Here is a 23184-nt window from a genome sequence, read left to right on the forward strand (position 1 = left end):
AGAAGATGGCCCAAGTCCTTGGGCCTCTGCACTCGCATGGGAGACATGGAAGAATCTCCTGACTCCTGGCTTCAGATCAGTGCAGCACCGGCCATGCGGCCAACTGGGGAGTGAACCAGGGGACGGAAGACCTCTCTCTCTCTCTTTTTCAACCTCTCTCTCTTTCTTGGCCTCTCTTTCTCTCTCTCTCTCTCTCTGCCTCTCCTCTCTCTGTGTAACTCTTTAAAAAAAAAATAAATAAATCTTAAAAAAAAAAAAAAAAGAAAATGTAAGACCTACAGAGAATGTCTACAGACAATATCTGGAATGAAAAAATAGATTGAAAGTCATTGACAACAGATGAGATCCCCAGACTTACAGACATAGCAATAGAAACTTTTCACAGGGAGAAAAAGAAAAGAGAAGAAGGGAAGAACACTATGTAAATGACCTGTGGATCTATCAGACACGAATAGAGTCACAGAAAGAAGGGCGGGTAGCAAAACGGAAAGAGAAGTATTTGAAGAAATATTTTATGAAATTGTTTCATGAAAACTTTTAAACCCACAGATACAAGAAGCTTAACAAACTGCAAGTGAAAACATCAAAACATTACCCAAAACACTTGATTGGTAGAGTAGGGATCGCTGGAGAGTTCCACGTCCCGTCCCTGGAACCTATGAATGCTTGTCTCACTGTGCAAATGTGATTAAGTTGAAGATCTCACCACACAGAGATCAGCCTGAATTTTCAGGACAGACCCATAGTATTCACGAGGGTCCTCACGGGAAGGAGGCAAGAGAGAGGTGGAGAAGGAGATGCCAATGGAAGCGGAGGTGGCAATGACGCCAGGAATAAGCTACAAGTCAAGGAAGCAGGCGGCACCTAGAAGCTCAAAAGGTGAGGTATGAATTCCTCCAGAAGGAGACAGCCCTGCCAGTGCCTTCCTTTTAAACTCTGTAGGTTGCATTTGTGAACTTCTCACATCTAAAACTGTAAGCGAATAAATCTGTGATGTTTTAAGCCACGGAGTTTATAGTCATTTGAAACCTCAGCAATTGGAAATGAATGCAAACACGAAAGCCCACGATAGTCAAATTGATGAAAATAACTGATAGAGGGAAATCTTTAAAAAGAAGAGAACACATTACGTAATGAGAAACAAACCTTGAAATCAACCAGGGGAGTAAGAAATGGGCATTATGTATAGAGTTTGATAAAGCCATCATGGCCACTGCTGACTTTGATGTTGCAGGACACTCACTGTGCCCCCAGCATAAGTGTCAGTTCCCATTTTTATACATGTCGGGATGTCACCATTTTATCAGTGATAATAATAGATAATAATAATAGATCTATCATCTACTGGTTTACTCCCTAGATACCCCAACAGCCAGAGTTGGGCCAAGCCAAAGCCAAGAGCCAAGAATTCTGGACCTCCCACATGGGTGGCAGGGACCTAAGTACTTGAGCCATCACCTGCTGCCTTCTGGGGCCTGTATTAGCAGGAAGTTGGAGTCAGGAGCCAGAACCAGCAACCAAACGCCATGCAGGAAGTTGGAATGAAGAGCAGAGGTCTATGCACAACATCCCTTCCTCCTTAATATCCTTATTGTCACTAGGGACTGTGGTTGCTCCCCCCACGGTATTTAAACCCTTGTGTAGCTCTCCTCTGTGTTGATACAGTAACTTCCTTTTTAACTAATAGAATGCGATGAAAATGAGACTGTAACTCCCAATGCAAGGTAATTAAGAAACCTAGTAACTTTGTCCTGGGCCACTGGAATCACTTGCCCTTGACCACTGGCTCTGGGGAGGGCCAGCTGCCATGTACAGACACTGATCAAAGTGAGCCAGCCATGCTGTGAGGAACCCAAGGTAGCCGTGTGAAGGGGCTTGTGGGAGAAGAGGTAGACTGTTGTCCTGTCCCTCGCGGTTCCAGCCATCTTCTCCCACTCAATTTCTACTACTCAGCTTTGACTTCCCTCTCCCTCTCTGGCTGATCCTTCTCAGCCTTCTTCCCAGAGTCCCCTTCTTTTGCGCCTCTCTTCAATACTGGCCCCAGCTGGTCTGCCTGTGGCATCCTTGTCTCGGATGCACTGTACCATGTGCAGCTCTGCGTGCTCTCTGCCATTTCCTGCACCTGAGTCTGCCAGCAGAATTCCCCTGATGTGGGCCTCCCCGCTTCTTCCATCCCCGGTCCTCACCCCTGCAATTCTCTCTATGCCATTCCTGACTCTGGTTAATTCCAGCCCAAACTTGAGGACTCTACTTATTTTTTATGGTTATTTATTTATTTACTTTTCATCTCTTTGAAAGGAAGAGAGACAGAGAAAGAGAGAGATCTTCTATCCTATCCACTGGTGCAATCCCGAAGCGCTTGCTACAGCTGGGGTTGGGCCATATCAAAGCCAGGAGCCAGGAACTCCATCCAGGTCTCGCATGTGGATGGCAGGGTCCTAAGCACTTGAGCCATCATCTGCTGTCTCCCAGGATGCATTAGTAGGAGGCTGGATCAGAAGCTGAGGAACCAGGACTCAAGCCGGTACTCCAGTATGGGATGTCAGTGTGTCCCAACTAGTAGATTAACCCACTATGCCACAACCCCCACCCAAGACTCAATTTAGACATAATCTCAACCACCATAAGCCTCCCTTTTCACACCCCATCCTCCCTCCCCAAGCTTCTTTCTGTCGTTAGGGCACTTAACTGCACTGAATTACAATTATTTACATAGTTTCCTTCTTCCTGAGAATCTAGAGTCCTTGAGGTAAAGAATAATGACTTACTTGACATTTTTTTATCCCTGATATACAGGTATTGAACAAATATTTATTAACTAAATAAAAAGTCAAATATCTACTCACAAAATGAGACTAGCATAAAATAGTAAAGGTGATATTTATTCAAGTATACTTGTGTGTCAAGAACCATCCAATCTGCTTTATATGCCTTTCTTTTTTTAAGATTTATTTATTTTATTTGAAAGTCAGAGCTACAGAGAGAGAAAAGTATAGGCAGAGAGAGAGAGAGAGAGGTCTTCCATTCACTGGTTCACTCCCCAATTGGCAGCACCAGTCAGAGCTGGTCCAATCCGAAGCCAGGAGCCAGGAGATTCCTCCAGGTCTCCCACACAGGTGCAAGGCCCCAAGAACTTGAACCATCTTCCACTGCTTTTCCAGGCCACAGCAGAGAGCTGGATCAGAAGTGGAGCAGCCGGGACCGAACTGGCACACCTACGGGATGCCACCACTGCAGGAGGCAGCATTACCTGCTATGCCACAGCGCCGGCCCCTGTATGCATTTCTTACAAGCTGACTTTGTTTTACTGCACTTTACTTTATTGTGCTCACAGGCACTGTGTTTTGTACAAACTGAAGGTGTGCAGCAGCCTTATGTTGAGCACATCTGTCAATACGGTTTCTCCAACAGCATGTGTTCACCCCTTGTCTCTGTGTCACACTCTCACACTGCGATATTTCTCGCAGAATTTCAAACTTTTCCATTATTGTTGTGTCTGTAATGACAGATCTTTCAAACATGTTATGTCTTTGTTTATTTGAGAGACAAGAGAGAAAGAGAAAAAGAGAGGGAGAGGGAGAAGGAGAGGGCGAGGGCGAGGGAGAGAGAGAGAGAGATCCAGTCTGCTGATTCCCTCTCTGAATGTCTGCAGGAGCCCAGCTGTTTGAGCTGCCTGCCTCATGTGGTCTTCCTTAGCAAGAAACTCGAGTCAAGAGTCAGAGTCAGGGGAGCTGTGGCATAGCAGGTAAAGCTGCCGCCTGCAGTGCCAGCTGCCCACATGGGTGCCAGTTTAAGTCCCGGCTGTTCTTCTTCCCATCCAGCTCTGTGCTATGGCCTGGGAAAGAAGTAGAAAATGGCCCAAGAGCTTGGACCCTGCACCCATGTGTGAGACCTGGAAGAAGCTCCTGGCTCCTGGCTACTGGCTTTGGATTGGCTCAGCTCTGGCCACTGCGGCCATCTGGGAGTGAACCAGAGGATGGAAGACCTTTCTCTCTCTCTCTGCTTATCTGTAACTCTGCCTTTCAAATAAATAAATAAATCTTAAAAAAAAAAAAATCAAAGCCAGGACTTGAACCAGGGCCCTCTGTTGTGGGACAAGGGTCTCTTATCTCCTAGGATAAAGGCCTACCACTAAAATCACTGATCTCTGATGTTACTGTTCAATTGTTTTGGGGGACCATCAACTATACCCACTTAAGACAGAACTTAATCAACAAATGTGTGCATGAATGTGGCCCTGAAAGTTCCTGCATTGAAAACTTAATTCACTTTGGGGCCAGTGCTGCGGCGCAGTAGGTTAATCCTCCGCCTGCGGCACCGTATCCCATATGGGTGCCGGTTCTAGTCCCGGCTGCTCCACATCTAATCCACCTCTCTGCTGTGGCCTGGGAAAGCAGTGGAAGATGGTCCAAGTCTTTGGGCTCCTGCACCAGCATGGGAGACCCAGAAGAAGCTCCTGGCTCCTGGCTTCGGTTTGGCTCAGCTCCATCCATTGTGGTCATTTGGGGAGTGAACCAGCAGATGGAAGACCTTTCTCTCTCTCTCTCTCTCTCTCTCTCTCTCTCTGTGACTCTACCACTCAAATAAATAAAAATCTTAAAAAAAAAAAAAAAAGAAAGAAAAAGAAAAGAAAACTTAATTCCCAATGCAACAGAGAGTGGGAGAGTGGGGCTCTTCCAGGGGGGATTAGGTTATGAGGGCTCTGCCGTTATCTCAGGAGTGGGCGGGTCAGTCTGGAAATGGCTTCTGGATAAAAGCATGAGTTTCGTTTCCTTCCTTCTCTCTCATGCACGTTCTCTTACCCCTCTGCCTCTCGTCGTGGGATGACACAGCGAGCAGACCCCTGCCCGATGTACGTTCCTCAACCGTGGACTTCCCCACTTCCAGAACAGTAAGAAATAAATTTGTTTTTTACAAATTACCCAGGTATTCTGTTACAGCAGCACAAAATGGACTAACAATGCGCGTACATGCTTGGCTTTTTCCTATGAAATAAAGGGCTTGTGTAATTCAGAGAACAATTAATTTATTTCAAGAATGGAAATGTAAAATCAGAAAAATAATCAATCAATCAATCAATGTATGTGTTTTGACTCCACCCATCGGCTGATCCCTGTTTTTTTCTCTTTGGGCTTCCCTATCTCCTAAGACACAAGTATATTGAAATTAGGCCAATTAATAACATACATTCACCTCTAAGTGTTCAAGCGAAAGGAAGAGTTGCATGTCTCTCACTTTAAATCAAAAGTTAAAAATGATTAAGCGTAGTGAGGATGGCATGTTGAAAGCTGAGACAGATCGAAAGCTAGGCCTCTTATGCTAAACAGTTCATTAGCCAAGTTGTGAATGCAAAGGAAAAGTTCTTGAAGAAAATTAAAAGTGCTACTCCAGTGAACACATGAATGATAAAAAGGCAAAACAGCCTTATTGCTGATGTGGAGAGTTTTTGCGGTCTGGATAGAAGATCAAACAAGCTTCAGCACTCCCTTAAACCAAAGCTTAATCCAGAGTAAGGCCCCGACCAGAAAAATGTCCTTTCAGAATATTTCTGCTCATTGACAATGCACCTGGTCACCTAGGAGCTCTACAGGAGATGCACAAGATAAATATTGTTTTCATGCCTGCTTAAACCACATCCATTCTGCACCCCATGGGCGAAGGAGTAATTTCAAATTTCAGGTCTTACTATTTGAGAAGTATTTTCCTAAGGCTATAACTAATACAGGTAACGATTCCTCAGATGGACCTCGGCCAAGCACGTTGAAAAACTTCTGGAAAGGATTTGCTATTCTAGAGGTCGTTAAGAACACTCATGAACCATCGGATGGAAGACCTCTCTCTCTGCTTCTCCTCTCTCTGTATAACTCTGACTTTCAAATAAATAAATAAATCTTTAAAAAAGTCTGATTAATGAGGAATTGCTTCTTATGATCAAAGACAGTAGTTTCTTGAAATGGAAACTACTGGTGAAGATGCTGTGAACATTGTGAAATGACAACGAAGGCTTTAGGATAACACATAAAATTAGTAGGTAAGGTAACAGCAAGGTTTAAGGGGATCAACTCCAATTTCGAAAGAAGCTCTACTGCAGGTAAGATGCTACCAAATAGCATCACCTGCTCCAGAGACCTCTTTCATGAAAGGAAGAGTCAGTTGATGAAACAAACTTCACTGTTGTCATAGTTTCAGAAATTGCTACAACCACTCCAGTCTTTAGCAAACACCACTTTAATCAGTTAGCAGTCACCAACATTGAGGCAAGACCCTCCTCCATCCTAAAGGTTATGACTCATTGAAGACTCAGATGATTGATGGATATTTTAAAAATACATTTATTTACTTATTAGAGAGAGAGAGAGAGAGCACTCCCATATGCTGGTTCACTCCCAAATGCCTACAATGGCTGGGCAAAGTTGGCAGTTGTAAACTCAATCTCTTTCTTCCACATAGGTAGTAGGAGCCCAGGTACTTGAGCCACCATCGCTGCCTCCCAGGGTCTGCATTAGCAGGAAGCTGGAGTTAGGAGCCAGGTATCTAACCCAGGTACTCCCAATATGGGCCATGGGCATCTTAACTGGTGTCTTAACTGCTATCTACACTTGGAGAAACTGTCCTAAACCTGCAGTATCTCCAAGGTATACCTGTACTTAGTGTTTTCTGTTGGTTCACTCCCCAGTTGGCCACAAACGGCCGGAGCTGCGCTGTTCCAAAGGCAGGAGCCTGGAGCTTCTTCCAGGTCTCCTATGTGGGTGCAGGGGCCCAAGGATTTGGGCCATCTTTTAATGCTTTCCCAGGCCATAGCAGAGAGCTGGATCGGAAGTAGAATAGCCGGGACTCGAACTGGTGCCCACGCCAGCACTGCAGGCAGGTTTTACCCGCTATCCCACAGCACCAGCCCCACCTGCATTTAGTTTTACAGCAACCATTTAAGTAAGGACTATTAGCACCTTCATGAACTGAAAGATTAAGTTTCCCAAGATGGTAGATAAAAAATCAGGATTCAGACTCAGGCCTTCAGATGCCAGCAGCCTAAGAACTGCAATATTACAGCTGAAGGAGATCTCTCAGGCTGTTTCCCAGTGCCTTGCTTCATGGAAGAGGAAGCTGAGGTTCCCAGAACTGACATATCTGGACCCTCAAAAAGGGAAAATGAACACTCAGGAATATTAAGAAATCCTTTGTCTCATTTAATTTATAAACTAAGTTCTCCAACTCTAAACACCTCTGGAAAAATGACACAGCATGACTGGAAATGAGTCACGGGGCACCAGCAACATACAGAAGTCTTCTCCCAGCAGCTGCTGGCTTAATGAAAAAGACTGGAACGCACAGGAGGTAACCAATGTGTTGAAATCCCTGGAGGAGAGACGAATGCTGCCGAAGAAGACTAAATCCAAGAGAATGTCTGCGTTACAGCACAGCAACAGAAATGTACCAGAAATGGATGAGGAGGAGGATAACAGAGGGCAGAAACACAGTAACTCTCACCTGTGAACAAGGGCTCAGAACTGACACTACATGAAACTTCTGCTGTGTGTATGAATGTATGGGCATGAAAATGTAACACCCTAGAAGTCTATATACTGGACTTGTTATTGATGAATATAGACACAGTGTGATGAGAAATGAAACCCTATATTCCTACCCATTCCAGAGCAGTAAGGTTTTGTGTTTTTAGCTTTAAATTTCTATATGAAATTTTGGGAATGATTATTTTTTATTCTATCTAGTGCAGGTTTTTTTTCTCCTCTCAAATATTTAACTTTCTCTGTAAGCATATGCTAATGGAAAATCATCTTATGTAAGAATTCTAATGGTGAAACCGGTGATATTAGTTGCAGCAAATGGGTAGAATATACCCTGCGTTACCAGTGTCCTAATCTAAAGAGATCAATAAAAATAAGAAATAAGTAAATCTAAGCAATCCATCAGGACACAGAGGACAGGTGAAAAATCTCTCAAGAGTAACCTCATATTAGTGGAGTACAAAGTCTGGCTGTTTTAGATTAAGTTTTGGCCTAATGAACTTGCAGTGAAAAAAAAATTCTGCAAATTCCCAAATGATCAGCCACCTACAGGAGTTCAAATACTGCATTCTTAAATTAGAGCAGTGACTTTGACTTTGATTAGGATAGAAAAAGGATATGGTCTTTTATTATTCATTCTTAATTTATTATTCAGTCTAATTATCCTTTGAGGCACTTTTCTAGATTTAAAGAAAATATCATGGTGACAAGTCTCTATTAAATAAAAATTACATCCTAAAGCACATTTAAATATTTTTGCTCAGTTCTATTCGAAGGTGAAAAGCATCTTTAGAATGAATATATATATATGTGTGTGTATATATATGTGTGTGTGTGTGTGTGTGTGTGTATATATATATATATATATATATATATCTCCCACCTGGGAGTGTAACTTTCAGCTTCCCCAACTCTGGACTGTTTTAGTTCTTTAAGACTCACCTCTAGATTAAATAGCAATCTTTCTCCCTCAGGAGATAAATTGTGGGTGCTTTCTTTTTATGAGGCAATAACTGCAGCCTGTATTAAATAAACTTAGTGGCTAAGGAATTTATGGGAAATAAACTCAAGGCAAAAAAGCTAACGGGTTTTTCAGCCCAGGATCTGATTTTAGTTGAGTATTTCCAGTAGTGCCTCCTCAGGGGGCGCCTCTCTCTCTCTCTCTCCACCTTTCCAGTTTTCTTTAGGACCCTCTTCCCTGAGCTCCCTTCACATTTCTGGAAGACGGTTCTGAAAATTCTGTAACAAACCTCTTCCTTTCATCAGAACAAATGCTTTACTTTTTAACTGTCGATCCTTAATCCTTTATGGAGCTAATTATGAAGCCACCACCACACCATTCAAAAATGGAAAGGAAGGACCTTGGGCCTCCTCTGCCTCTACTAGGAGAAACTCGTGGACACCATTTATCGGAACACAGCTCTAGTCACATGATAAGACACAGGCCACTTAAATCAGCCCTAAGCTCTGTCCTTTGGGGCTGTGGTTTGGCTGTTTACTACTTCTGCTGATTTCAATTCTGAAATCCAGTTTGCAACTTATATACATAAAACGGAGCCTCTGTAAATAAAATGGAGTTTGCTTATTTATTGCTACATCATGAAGAAAGAGCTGAACATATTTTTCCCAAATTTGTAGAGTATGTTGGGATGATATAATGTATCCAGAAAAAATTCACATCAAGGGAGCACACACAATTCATTTTGAAAAGTCGCTGGGAGGTACTTCAAAGAGGCAGTGAATAACGTACAAACAGCTGCAGGTTTTCAGACTTGCAGGGGATCCAGTTCATGTACAGACCCAGCAGGGATCTGTGTGACAAGGGATAGTGATTCTCCAGGGAAATCCTGGGTTGGCCTCACTAGCACTGCAAATACTGTTTAATACACAAATCAAAATTCAATTCTCGCATGTTCTTAGAAATGGATATCATTGTTGTTTCTTTTTTTTTTTTTTAATACTACAAGCATTCCTTAAATCAAGAATCTAAAGGTGAAAACTAATTTATTTTACGACACAATTTCACTGAAGCACAAGTCCATGTATTGGTGGAATAAACTGCTCTAACACAATAAGGAAAATGTCTGGTTATTCATTGCTTTGAATAAATTCCCAACCTGTAGCAGATGCTGACAATGTCCTATGCGTGAGCCATGAGCCCATCCTAAGGTTCCTGTGCCTTCAGTAGCTGGTTTCCTTTCACACCAAGTGCTTTCTCCCTGATGTGCCTGCATCTCCTGCTCAGCCCCGTGTGCTACAGGCCACATGGGCTGGGGGGGTGCGGGGGGGAATGAATGCCTTTAGGAACAATGGCCAACCAGTGAGATGAGAATTGGTAGCTAAATATGCTTCCTTGCGTTGGCTGGTCAGGTCGGCGGCACGTTCTGTACAGCCTCTCAGAGAGCTCCCAGGGGGCTGAGCCCGCACGGCGATGCATTCCTTACAGCCCTTTAGCAGCCATCGTCCTCTCCCTGCCTACTTCCTCTCACCCACACTGTGCTTCCTGGGATCACCTCCCAAAGGATACTGCCTACAACCAAACCTTGTCTCAAGTCTGCTCTGGGGACAAGCAAATCAAAATAAATGGGAAGCAATTTCATATCTTGGTAACACTTTTTTAAAAATCATGTTTGGTGGGTAAAATCATGAGCTCTTACATGCAGCAGGCCTAGACGGAGATCCTGGCTTCCCCTCCGGTTAGCTGGGAACTGGATAGTCTGGGGAAAGTAGGCTAACATCTCTGGGCTTCAGTGTTCTCTGCCCTTTTTTTTTTTTTTTTTTTTTTTTTTTTTTTTTTACAGGCAGAGAGGCAGAGTGGACAGTGAGAGAGAGACAGAGAGAAAGGTCTTCCTTTGCTGTTGGTTCACCCTCCAATGGCCGCCGCGGCCAGTGTGCTGCAGCCGACGCACGGCGCCTATCCGAAGGCAGGAGCCAGGTACTTCTCCTGGTCTCCCATGGGGTGCAGGGCCCAAGCACTTGGGCCATCCTCCACTGCCCTCCCTGGCCACAGCAGAGAGCTGGCCTGGAAGAGGGGCAATCGGGACAGAATCCGGCGCCCCAACCGGGACTAGAACCCGGTGTACCGGCGCCGCAAGGCGGAGGATTAGCCTAGTGAGCCGTGGTGCCGGCCCAGTGTTCTGTGTCTTATAAAGCAGAGATAATAACAACAGCTACTTTAAATTGTTGGGTTTTATGTCTATTAAATTAGATAATACACTTAGCATCATGCCAGTATATACAGTAAATAGTAAACATTTGCTGTGGTCACTTGGTTTAATAGTCTCCTGTTTTGCTCTGAAAAATTTGTAGTAAGTCTAAGTTCATCTAAAATAATGAATTCGGTTCCGTGCATGCTCATAAAGATGGTAAATGGCTACTCACTGGCACCGAGACAGCAAAGAAGATCTGGAAGAAGCTTCCTTGCCAGCAGCCTACGTTCCTACATGCCTGGCCTAAAGTCAGAGAAAGAAAATAGAGGCACTCACGGACTTCTCCACCCCCAGCCTCAGGGTAAGCCTTGCCATTGCTGCGAAGCCCTCTGAGCCACTGGGGCTCAGCAGGTTCCATTCTCTCAATAGTGATGGACGGCATTGACTAATCTGCACTCCTCATGGTAATACTGACTCCAGGTGAAGATCTTTGTAGGAATGATTTTATGCGTCAATGTGGCTAAGCTATGTGGTCAATTATCATCCAAGTTGTCTCTGGAAAGTATTTTTTAAATGAGATCAACATCTAAGTCAGCCAACTTTGAGTTAAGCAGATGACCCTGCATACTGTGGGTGGGCGTTATGCAATCAGTGGAAGGCCTTATGAGAACAAAGAGTGACCTTCCATGAAGGAAGGGGAATTTTTCCAACAGAAGGCCTTTGAACTTGAACCACAAGTCTTCCTTGGGTCCCAGCCTGCTGGCTTACTCTGCAGATCTTGGACTTAACAAGACTCCACAATCACATGAGCCAGTTTGTCTCTCTCCACACACATACACACAGACAAACAGGCAAATTCTATTCATTCTAGTACCTTAGAGAACCCTCAGTGATGCAATCTACATAAATTGTTATGCATATTCAAAATTTACTGTTTATAAAATGGTATGACAGCAATAATCTTTGCAATGTTATTGAAGAATGAATTTACTAATGTTTAATGTAAGTTTTAAAATAATTTAAATTTAATAAAATTCAAATATTTAAGACAAAAATTTCTTCAAAGCTTTTGATGAAAATAAATATTTCAGGGCCAGGGTTGAGGTATAGAGTATAAAAAGCCACCACCTGTGATGTCAGCATCCCATATGGGCTACAGTTTGAGTCCTGGCTGCTCTGCTTCCAATCAAGCGCTCCTGGGAATGCAGCAGAAGATGGCCCAAGTGCTTGGGCCCCTGAACCCATGTGGGAGAGCTGGAAGAAGCTCCTGGCTCCTGGTTTCGGTCTGGCCCAGCACTAGCCATTATGGTGAGTGAACCAATAGATGAAAGATCTCTCTGCTTCTCCCTCCAACTCCCAAACTCTGCCTTTCAAATAAATAAAATAATTTTTTTAAAAAAGGAAAATAAATATTTCAGGATCAGCAACACTGCATCAGCCATAAAAACAAAATTCATTGCTTGTTACTACAAACATGCAACCTATAGTTATTTATTTAACAGAAAATACATAAAAGGTATTTACAAAATTGCAACCCTGGATGTCCAGGATGACAGAGGAGATTAAGAGAATCTCAATTCAGAAAGGGTTCTGAATTCTGCTCTGTCCTCATTGTTACAGAGAATGAACGAGAAACAGCTAAAAGGCCACACAGCTAGAAATAAGCAGTGCTTGAAACAGAATTTGGGCTGGTGCCGTGGCTCACTAGGCTAGTCCTCCACCTTGCGGCGCTGGCACACCGGGTTCTAGTCCCGGTCAGGGCGCCGGATTCTGTCCTGGTTGCCCCTCTTCCAGGCCAGCTCTCTGCTGTGGCCCGGGAGTGCAGTGGAGGATGGCCCAAGTGCTTGGGCCCTGCACCCCATGGGAGACCAGGATAAGTACCTGGCTCCTGTCATCAGATCAGTGCGGTGTGCCGGCCGCAGCGCGCCGGCCGCGGCGGCCATTGGAGGGTGAACCAACGGCAAAAGGAAGACCTTTCTCTCTGTCTCTCTCTCTCACTGTCCATTCTGCCTGTCAAGAAAGAGAGAGAGAGAGAGAGAGAGAGAGGGGGGAAGGAAGGAAGGAAGGAAGGAAACAGAATTTGGGTTTCAGTGTTCTTTGTACCTCATATAGCACTTCCCCATGAAGCAGGAGGCACTCACAGACAAACATAGCAGTGGCATGGAGCCTCGACTCTGGCCCATTGTCTATAGAAGGGAGCCCTGAACAGTTCCCTCAGCTGTTCCCACCACCCATGGAGACAACATTCAACACTCTGGCACTGGCCCCAAAGTTCCCAGACCTCCTATTTCTCAGGATTCTTGGTATCAAACAGCTACTGATTCTGGCTAATTTAGGCTAAACACAAACAAATCAAATAAGTGGCAAGGTTTTTGAACAGCCCATTGAGCTGGATGACAGCATGAATCCAGTTTTAAAAAGTGATCAGAAACCAACAGATCAAGCTACTGTCCCAATCAGATCACTGTTACTATTCCGGTTAGGAAGCTGCCATTGGACACTCACTGCCACCCTGCTGCACTCCACGATCCTGGGCATTTCTGGGGCTGTCCGCTGTTGAGGTTGATTAGTTCTGAGAGGGAGAGCGTGGTGGGGGCAAGAGACAGGGAGTCACCACACAGACCCCGGGAGTCCGGTGAAAGCAGCCAGAGGCGAGCAGCCCGCAGACTCGTTTATTTCAGTTGCTACAGCTGCTTATATAGCCAAGGCAGCCAATCCAGTCAAGGGGCAGTCTATGCCCTAACCAATCACAGCCTGTTGCCAGGCAGTTTCCAAAGCCATCCATTCACAGCCTGTTGCCAGTCAGGCTCTGTTGCCAGGCAGTTTCTGAAACCATCCAATCACAGCCTGTTGTCAGTCAGGCTCTGTTGCCCTGTGGTTTCCGAAGCCATCCAATTGGCCTGTTGCCAGGCAGTTTCTGTTGTCAGCGGCCATCTTGGCATGACCTTCTCACCTTCTCATTCCACCACAGTCCCCCAAGCCTTGTCTCACATAGAAAGAACCAACCAGCCCAGACTTGGTCATACACACCCTGTATGCTCTGGCTGCCAGGAGAGGGAAGACCTGTCACTCTTCAGCTTCCATTGTGGGAGGAAGACCTTAGTTTTTCTTTGAAAATTATTTTTATGGAAATTTTCTACTGGGGTATCTTGATGAAAGTATTATCTTTTGTAGAAATTAGAACTAGGGTTAAAAGCACATCTAATCTTCGTGGAGTTGAAGACTGAATGACTTATCACATGGATGGCTGGAGTGACTGGTTGTTCTCAACCTCAACACAATGTGTGTTAGAGCCCCCTTTATAGATTCAGTTTATCGTATCACAGAATCCATAGCTATAGATTAATAAAGTTACACCTGGTGATTAATCATAGGAACAAGTTATATTAAATTATATTTAAAATAAATTGTAAAAGCATTTTCATTTCACAAGGACATGGGAAAAATATTGTGCTGTCTAGTGATGTCATTGTTATTTAAATGTTTGATGTGTATTGATCTATTCTTTGAAGGCGGCTAAAATTCCTATAGGGTACAAGAGAGGTTGTAACCTGTCTTGCTACTCTGAATAAACCTAGTATTCTGTGAATAGCAGCAAGTTACTGAATGAACGGCTGGCAGGCTGACTAAATGGATATATACACACTCGGCACCGCTTTTCCAATAGTACATTTCTTCCCATCTCCTTATCAGAACACAAACACATCGGCCTGCGATGGCATCGTGGGCGGCAGAACACGTTGCAGGTCTTCCTCAAGCTCCATCTTGCTTGACATCAAGGCAGATCGCTGTTTCATGAATTCCTGCTTCATCATGAAAGACAGAACAAATTCACACTCCAGGAGGGTGGCAAGTCTAGCTTCCTTCCAAAACTAGCACTGTGACCTTGGACGAGCTCTTCACCTCGCCCTGTCCATTTGTACATGGGGATCACAATGGTGCCTATTCTTCACAAAGTCATCCGGAGAATTCAATGAAGGAAGGAGGCTTGGCCTCTGGCATGCACTCCAAGAATGCTAACCACGGCTTCTCCTCCCGCCTCTGCACGGCACAGGTGGTAATCACGTGGCTCTGCTGAGCCTCTTCGGGTTCCTCCCAGTTGCTGGGCTGCTAAACAAGGAACCCAAGCAGGATAGGAGGCGGAGGCGGGACACCCAAAGCTGTAACTCTGACGTTTCTCGAGGGTTTAAAGTGGAAGAATAAAGGTTTTTCTAAAGCATTTCATAGTGTCTCAAGGCCAGGAGAGCCAATGAGGACGTGGAGTACAATTCTGGATGGGTAAACTGTTACAGGACTAAATGTCTAAGCAATTTAAATAATAAAAAAAATCTACTCTTGATGAAATTATGGCACTGTTAACACTGTTTTGTGCTTCAGCCAGCGTGAGACAAGTTTTTGCTTTGTTACTAAACTACACCACCACCAGTTTTACTGAGAAAATGCATTATTTTTTTTTTTAAAGATTTAGTTATTTATTTGAAAGTCAGTTACACAGAGAGGAGAGGCAGAGAGAGAGAGAGAGGTCTTCCATCCGATGGTTCACTCCCCAGATGACTGCAACAGCCAGAGCTGTGCCTATCTGAAGCCAGGAGCCAGGAGCTTCTTCCAAATCTCCCACGCAGGTGCAGGGGCCCAAGCACTTGGGCCATCTTCTACTGCATTCCCAGGCCATAGCAGAGAGCTGGATGGGAAGAGTAGCAGCTAGGTCTCGAACCGGCAGCCATATGGTGCTTCAGGCCAGAGCATGAACTTGCTGCGCCACAGCGCCAGCCCCAGAAAATGTATTACTGCTCAAAGTTAGATTTAGATGCACATTGGCTCGCTGTACTGGCAAAACTGTAATCTAGGCCTAAGTACAAGGCCTTGCCTCCCCCGGTGGGAACCAGTGAAATAACAGTACGGTAGGACGCTGTGTTGCTGGTGGTGAATTAACACTCCACATCCATTTCTAAACCCTTGTCTATGTTTTCATTCCACGGAAGAGCCTACTTGTCTCCAGGCCTCTCACGGCTAAGACTCGGTGAGACTGCTCCAGCGATGAGAAACAGGAAGTCAGTGGGGCCGCCTCCTTCCTCAGAGCTACTATCTCGTTCACTGGTGCTTGTGGCCAGACTCAGCATTCCAGTTGTCTGGTTATCAGCGTTATCATAATCTAGAGCCTCTGGCCCGGATGCAGCAGTCAAGTGACTGGGCACCAGCTGAAGAACAGAGGCACTTAAAGGGCTCAAGCAGTGGAAGCCGCAGCAGTTTGCTGACCTCTGGGTCATGTGGTGTGCCCTTGAACCTGACATCCAGTAGCAGGCCCCTATCTTCTGCATCCTACAATTTTGTAAGTACCCAGTTTCCTGCTTTAAATCCCTTTCTGTCTGAATTATCTAGAATGGGTTCTGTTTCCTACTAAGAATCATACTGTGTGGATGTCAAGAAAAATGAAGATTTATATGAATTTTGGGACAAAATTCAGATATAAAATTAACATCAAAATGAAAAGAGAATAGTATGTATTCTTTCATTGGTATAAGGACACAGCCATTTACATGTTTGATTGTTTATACATACACAAATTGAAGGTCACATATGAAAATACAGTCAGTAATCGCTTCTGGGAAAGCAAAAATGGGGTCTGGGATAGAAAAGTTTTATATTTCATTTATAGACCCCTTAAATTGTTGACTTTTTTTTTACCATGCTCATGAAATACATTTTTTCAATTAAAATTTCTTTAGTTGCAAGAAAACAGCACACTTCTGTAACAAATTGAAAATAGAAGATATCCATCAAACCACCAATCTAAGATATCATTTGCATTTTTATATATCCTTTCTAAACCTTTGTTGATTCTTACAGTGGAATATGTAGGCATCACCTTATAGTCTGCTTATTGTTCTGATGACCTATAACTGACCTGACCTTTAGAACATGCTTATCATGTGCCAGGAATATCATTCTTTGAATGATATTCCATTGAAATTAAGATGTTTTTGATTTTAAGAGGCATCATTAGCTTGTGTCTCATTAAGAAAGAACTTGAGAAAAAAAAAAACCCTGCCTACTAAACTATAACACAAACAACATGATGATTTTTTTTCCAACTGAACCACGTATCTCTGGAAGTGAAGCAATTCTGTCTCCAGTCAACAGGAGGTTTCTGACACTTTGGTGCCTGACACCTGAGTGATGGTTCTGCACAAGGCTTGCATTGGTCATATCAGCCTCTCATTGCTTTTGTCTACTACAAGCTGTTTCAGCTTCTCTTGACATTGGCTGCTGTATGATAAGCTTGTGTCTTAGTCACAGCTTCCTCTCTGTGGTTGCTTCACATGAACATGTAGAATTGCAGTCTCTCCTGCAAAGATAAATGCTTGCCTTGCCAAATATCGAACTTAAGACCTCCTGCTCTATTTCTGTGCTTTTATCCATACAGAATAACTTTTGTTTCCATGGTGGATCATAATAAAGTTGTTAAGGCATTTTAAAATGACAAATTCAAATTATGTAGTAATTTATGTACTAATACAATGTATGTGAGAACCACATGAACAGTGATGGTCAGATATATATACATATATATACACATATATACACATACATACACATATGCATATATACACATATATATCCCTTTCTATAAGAAACCATCAATTTTAAGTAATAGTACAGTATCAGAGAAGTTAAAATGTGGAAATGGGATGAGAGTTTGGTGCAACACTTAGGACTTTGAGAGCTTGTTTGGAGGTTCTGGCAGGGGAGTGCAGCTACTTGTAAACCCTTGACTGAAGACCGGTCCTCCTTTAGCGGGTAAGGTCGTCCTCTTTGACCAAGGGCGCAACTTCAGGAGAGACGCACATGGAGCAGTGAGGGAGGAAGGGGACAGTCGCCTAGCCAGCCAGATCAGCCGAATCAACCCTGGTGATCAATGGGGTGACAGATGTTGCAGCCAGATCGCCCTCACATCCAGCAGTTAGGACTTTGTATGGGACAGCGGCATCACATATGGAGATTCCTGGGTTCGAATCCTGGCTCCACTTGCCATTCCAGCTTCCTGTTAATATATACCTTGGGAGGCAGCAGATGATGTCTTAAGTGCTTGAATTCCTGCCACGCTTGTTGGAGACTTGGATTAAATTCCTGGCTCCCAACTTCAGCCTGGCCTAGCCTTGCCTCTTGCCATCATTTGAGGAGTGAATCATCAGTTAGAAGATCTTTCTCTGTCTCTCTGCCTTTCAAATTAATATATTATATATATGTATATGTATATATATATATACACCAACATACATATATATGGGAAAACATGTTCCTTAGAATAGATGAAATACAAGTATAGTATTAGCCATTTGAACCTCAAATAACCTTTAACTCCATTTTATTATTCCTTAGATAAGAAAATCAAGAAGCAAAGAGATTATCAAGGTGCATAGTTACTAAAAAAGCAGGTCTTTTAAAATGCATTCAGTTTCTAGTGCCTACAGTAAGCTTAACTATTAAGCTATGCTGTCTCCTTGTTTTGCTAAAACTTTTCCTTTATTACTACATAATAGTCATAATTATAGAAGCTTAATTCCGTCAGAACAAACCAGAATCTAATTAACCATTATCAAACATTAGATATTATATTGGTTCCAATTTTTCTGTTGTAAATTTTACAGCAATTAACATAACAACACATATGGCTTTTCAGAACCCAAAGGGATGTATTTTAATTTTTTAGTTCAAAAACAGTACTCATTCTAGAGAATCTGGAAAATACATAAATCTTAAATGTGCAAACAAGACTATGATAATGTCATTACATTACTAACATGTTGATGAGTTCCTCTTGAATTTTTGCCATACATCTCTTCATACAGTTGAGATTATAATGGAAATGCCTTCCTCTATCCTACTTTATTCACTTGGAATATTAGTTTCTTGCAGCTGCTATAACAATTAGCACAAACTGTGAGTCGTCAAACTACAGAAATGGATTGTCGCAAAATTCTAGAGGCCAGAGAATGAAATCATGGTGTGGGCAAGGCCATCATAACCGCTCTGGAAGATCCAAGGGAGAACTCACTGCTTTGCATGTTCCCGAAGCTGGTGATTTGCCTATTTCCTTCTCTTGGGATCACATCACTCTCTGCCCCGTCTCTGCACTGACTTCCTCCCTGTGTGTCTGTGTTTCTTCTTCTGTCTTTCGCCATGGACTTTAAGGCCCACCCAGGTAATTGAAGATGATGTCATCTCAAGATCCTTAACTATATCTGAAAAGACCTTTGTCCAAATTAGGTCACATAGAGAATTGGGACATAGACATACTTTTTTGGGAACTACTATTGAACCCGCTAGAAGTATCATAAATATATTCTCATGCTATTAAAAGCTATTCACAGACATTTTTTAAAAGCTGGGTAATAGTTCTTCCAAAAGTTTGTGGGAAATGGAACTAAAAGATAAGCTTGTTTTCATGCAAAAATATTTTGTAATCCATGCATAGTTTTTCATGATATACATTTTTCCTGAACATTTTGAAGACTTGTCATTTGCATGGAGTTAAAAAATTTTCACACTAAAGTAAATTCATCTTTTATTTCCATTTTCCATGAACTTTTTGAAGTATCCTCAAGTTCTATCGTGTTCACACAATATTTTAGCACATTATCCAATTATTGCTTTTTTGATGCTTGAAATTCTTTTATAAACAATATTTTAATTTACAACACTTGTCTCGCAGGTCAGATTTCAATATTTAATTTTCAACACTTGTCTTACAGGTCAGATTTCCACAAATCTGATTCAAAAGGCACAAATAATTTTATAACTCTTGATAGATACTGCCAAATTGCTTAGCTTGCTTTTTGTCTAAATTAAGGAGTTTAATTTTTAGGCATTTGTGGAAACACTTGGTTTTCTCCTCTGACAGATTTTCTCTTTGGAATATTCCTCTGTGGCTGAGTGGATTATCTGTTCTTTCTGTAGGTATCTGGAGGCGTAGTTGGGTGGGGCCAGAGAGCTCAGCCCGGTGTTCAAGGGTGTGACAAGAGTCCAGGGTGACACCTAGGCTGGGCGTGGTAGATCTCCTATCTTCAGCAGGGGGTGGGTATGAGCCTGTCAGCTGCTGTGATCATAGCATCAGCCCCTCACTGCCAAGGTGAACCAACCACCCAGAGTGAGGCAACGGTGCCCAGGCCCCCTACCCATGCAGGCACACGAACCACAAAAAGAATGTGCGCTCCTCAGTGTGGATGCGGAAGCCTGAGCCCCTGTGCCAGACACAGTGACTGCCTAAAGACCCAGCCACAACCTATCGCACAGTACAGAATCCCCACAGTCACAGGGCCCAGGTCTCCCACACTCATGGGGAGCAGGGGACCCACTGTCAGCCCCACAAGCCTCCCCAGTCCATGGAAAGAGCCATGGTGTTCCCAGAGTCAGCTGCTCAACTGATAGCAGACGGCTGGTGCTCCATCTTGACAAATCCAGTCCAGTCTCCTTGACTGAGTGGAGGGGAGCGCTTCACATGCCCAAGTGGGCCCCCTGCCCCCGCCAGCCCTCCAGGCCAGACACAGAGTCAGCGGGGACTGTGGATTTACCCCTCTGATAAAATGCCCCAATCGCGGGCAGGCCGCAGCAGCCTCCACTCGCCTTAATAAGACCGTATTTCCTCCCTGCTGTTTGCTGGATGCCTTGCTCCAAGAAGATGGCATCCCCTCCAGACACAGGCTGCAGGAGTCACCGGTGGTGCCTTGCCCACTGCTGCGTGGCTGTACTGCCCACTCTACGCCACGGCGTCTCTCCTTTTTGTGGAGTTCCCACTGCAGACTTCTCTCCAGCTGTCCCCTGGAAGTGCAGCTGCCCCCATTTTCTTCTGTTAGCTTTCTTTGGTCAGAATCAGGATGTTTTTTCTCTATTCAGCCATCTTGGATTAGACAGTTTATATTTTTTTGACAGGCAGAGTTAGACAGTGAGAGAGAGAAAGAGACAGAGAGAAAGGTCTTCCTTTTCCGTTGGTTCACCCCCCAAGTGGCTGCCATGGCTGGCGTGCTGCCAGGTGCTTCTCCTGGTCTCCCATGTGGGTGCAGGGCCCAAGGACCTGGGCCATCCTCCACTGCACCCCCTGGGCCAGAGCAGAGAGCTGGCCTGGAAGAGGAGCAACCAGGACAGAACCCAGTGCCCAACCAGGACTAGAACCCCGGGTGCTGGCGCTGCAGGCGGAGGATTAGCCAAGTGAGCCACGGCGCTGACCAAGTTTGTATTTTTTATACATTAAAATATTCCTTTTTTTTTTTTGACAGGTAGAGTGGACAGTGAGAGAGAGAGACAGAGAGAAAGGTCTTCCTTTGCCGTTGGTTCACCCTCCAATGGCCACCGCGGCCAGCGTACTGTGGCCAGCGCACCACGCTGATCTGATTGCAGGAGCCAGGTGCTTTTCCTGGTCTCCCATGGGGTGCAGGGCCCAAGCACTTGGGCCATCCTCCACTGCACTCCCTGGCCACAGCAGAGAGCTGGCCTGGAAGAGGGGCAACCGGGACAGAATCCGGCGCCCCGACCGGGACTAGAACCCGGTGTGCCAGCGCAGCAAGGCGGAGGATTAGACTAGTGAGCCACGGTGTCGGCCCCATTTTTTTTTTTTTTATTTAGTAGGAAAACCGAAGTGACTAGTGACACATGGTGTAAGAAAGTATTGCTTCAGGAATGGAAAAGATTAGGAAAGTGGCAAGGAAATACTTTAGGAGGGAGATCTAACTGGCCCCCCAAACTTACTTAAGTGGAAAAATGAAGTTTCACTGTATGTTGTGGAAAGTATATACTATGAAAAAAGTGTGCATGGATTTCAGCTTTTTGCATGAAAATGAACTCCCTCTTAAAAATGTTTTTTTCATTAGGCATGATTATTTGAAAGGCAGAGAGACAGAAACAAACAAACAGGGAGAGGGAGGGAGAGAGAGAGAGAAAGAGAGAGAGAGATTCCATCTTCTTATTCACACTGCCCCTAGCAGCCAGGACTGGGTCAGGCTGAATCCAGGAGACTGGAACTCCATCTGGGACTTCCACATGAGTGGCAGGGACCCAAGTACTTGAGCCATGATCTGCTGCCTCCTAGGGTCTACTTTAGCAGGAACCTGGATTCAGAAGTGGAGCATGGACGCTGAGATGTGAAATGCGGGTGTCCCAAGAGGCATCTTTACCACCCACCCCAAATGTATCTTTTAATTTCATTTCTCCACAAATGTTTTAAAGTACCCTCATATTTGAGGTAATAACTTAACACCTGTCACTATGGCCTTTGGAGAGAAGGTATATAACCAGTGCCCTTTAGCTCATTAAAGACAGGTCAAAACATGATGCTTTTATGACATTCTGAGATTACAAATATCAATGGAGAAGGTAACAACCAGTTTTGTATATAAATTTGCTCATCCCCTTCGGCGTCTCATTGCCTTCTCTTCAGAAGCTAGACACACACAAAATAAGGGAGATCTGTGCTCTACAGTGAGTAATCTAAAGGCAGAGAGCATTATTAGTTTTCTTGTCACTCTCAAAATGGCATAGACAGATGGCAAGTGAGGGTGTGATCGTCAAGTTGTTTGAACACCATGTCCTGCACTCTACAGCACTTTCCTACATGAACTACCGGTTTGCATCAGGTCAGTAGAATTGAAAGCTGTCTGGCGTCTTGGTGAATATTTTATTCTTTGGGTTGCTTTGTGAAGGGATTGACAATTCAACTGAGTTGGGTTTCCATTGTTTATAAAGGGCTGCCATCATCAGTAAAGATATCTACATTCAGGAGGTTAATTTGACTGTGGAACTATGGCTTCAAGCTAGAGAGTGAATTACTGGAGAGGTAGTGCTGTATGGAAAGAGGAGATATGATTTCAGACTGACTGGAGGCAAATGCTAGCTCTCGGGACCTTATGGTTTCCAGTACTGGGCAATTCAACTTACTTTCAAGATACAATATATTCTTCTGTAAGAGAGGTTATTAGGTTTATTTAGGCAGTTGTTATGACGATTAGAGATATTGGATGTAAAAAAATACCATATTATTTTATGCAATAGGTTATCTTTCCAAAGAATCAGGCAGTAGAGGGGTCAGCTCAGGACCTCATTCATTACTGGATGCCATTAAGCTCCACTGGAAGTGCCACCAGTTGCCATCATGCTCAAGTTGCTTGTTTTGCTTCAGTGTTGCCCAATGGTTAAATCTGTGGTGAAAGATTTCCCTGTGGAGCTGTGTATTCTCCGTCTTCCCACTGTAAAAAGAAAAGTTCCTGGAGTGAGACACAGTCATGGAGTCTCCACTTAAGGGTAACTTGAAACTTGAATACATTGAAGGATGATAGATTGTTCACAGCACATTGGAGGATTAAGCTGGCATTGATGTTACAGCCTTTTAAATAAAGTAAATGAGAAGATGAAAGATGAATTGATGCTTCTGGAGCACCACAGCTTAATAAAGTGAAGTATAATTAGCAAACCAGCCCACAGTGCTGACAATTTTGATATTAGAGTCATCTTCTATCAAT

The 23184-nt window shown here is 43.9% G+C and overlaps 1 protein-coding gene across 2 annotated transcripts in view; it reads left to right on the top strand.

Annotated features, from left to right (window-relative positions):
• Positions 1 to 15871: 15871 nt before the first annotated feature.
• Positions 15872 to 23184, top strand: part of FER (FER tyrosine kinase) — a 475696-nt gene continuing 468383 nt past the window's right edge. Inside the window, exon 1 of one of the 2 annotated variants that reach the window (XM_051853925.2) lies at positions 15872 to 16004. The gene's annotated coding sequence lies outside the window, so the exon portion shown is untranslated. The remainder of the gene's footprint in view (positions 16005 to 23184) is intronic. The other variant, XM_051853918.2, reaches the window with a different exon arrangement.

Source organism: Oryctolagus cuniculus, chromosome 14 (assembly GCF_964237555.1).
Source record: "Oryctolagus cuniculus chromosome 14, mOryCun1.1, whole genome shotgun sequence".
Classification (NCBI taxonomy): domain Eukaryota; kingdom Metazoa; phylum Chordata; class Mammalia; order Lagomorpha; family Leporidae; genus Oryctolagus; species Oryctolagus cuniculus.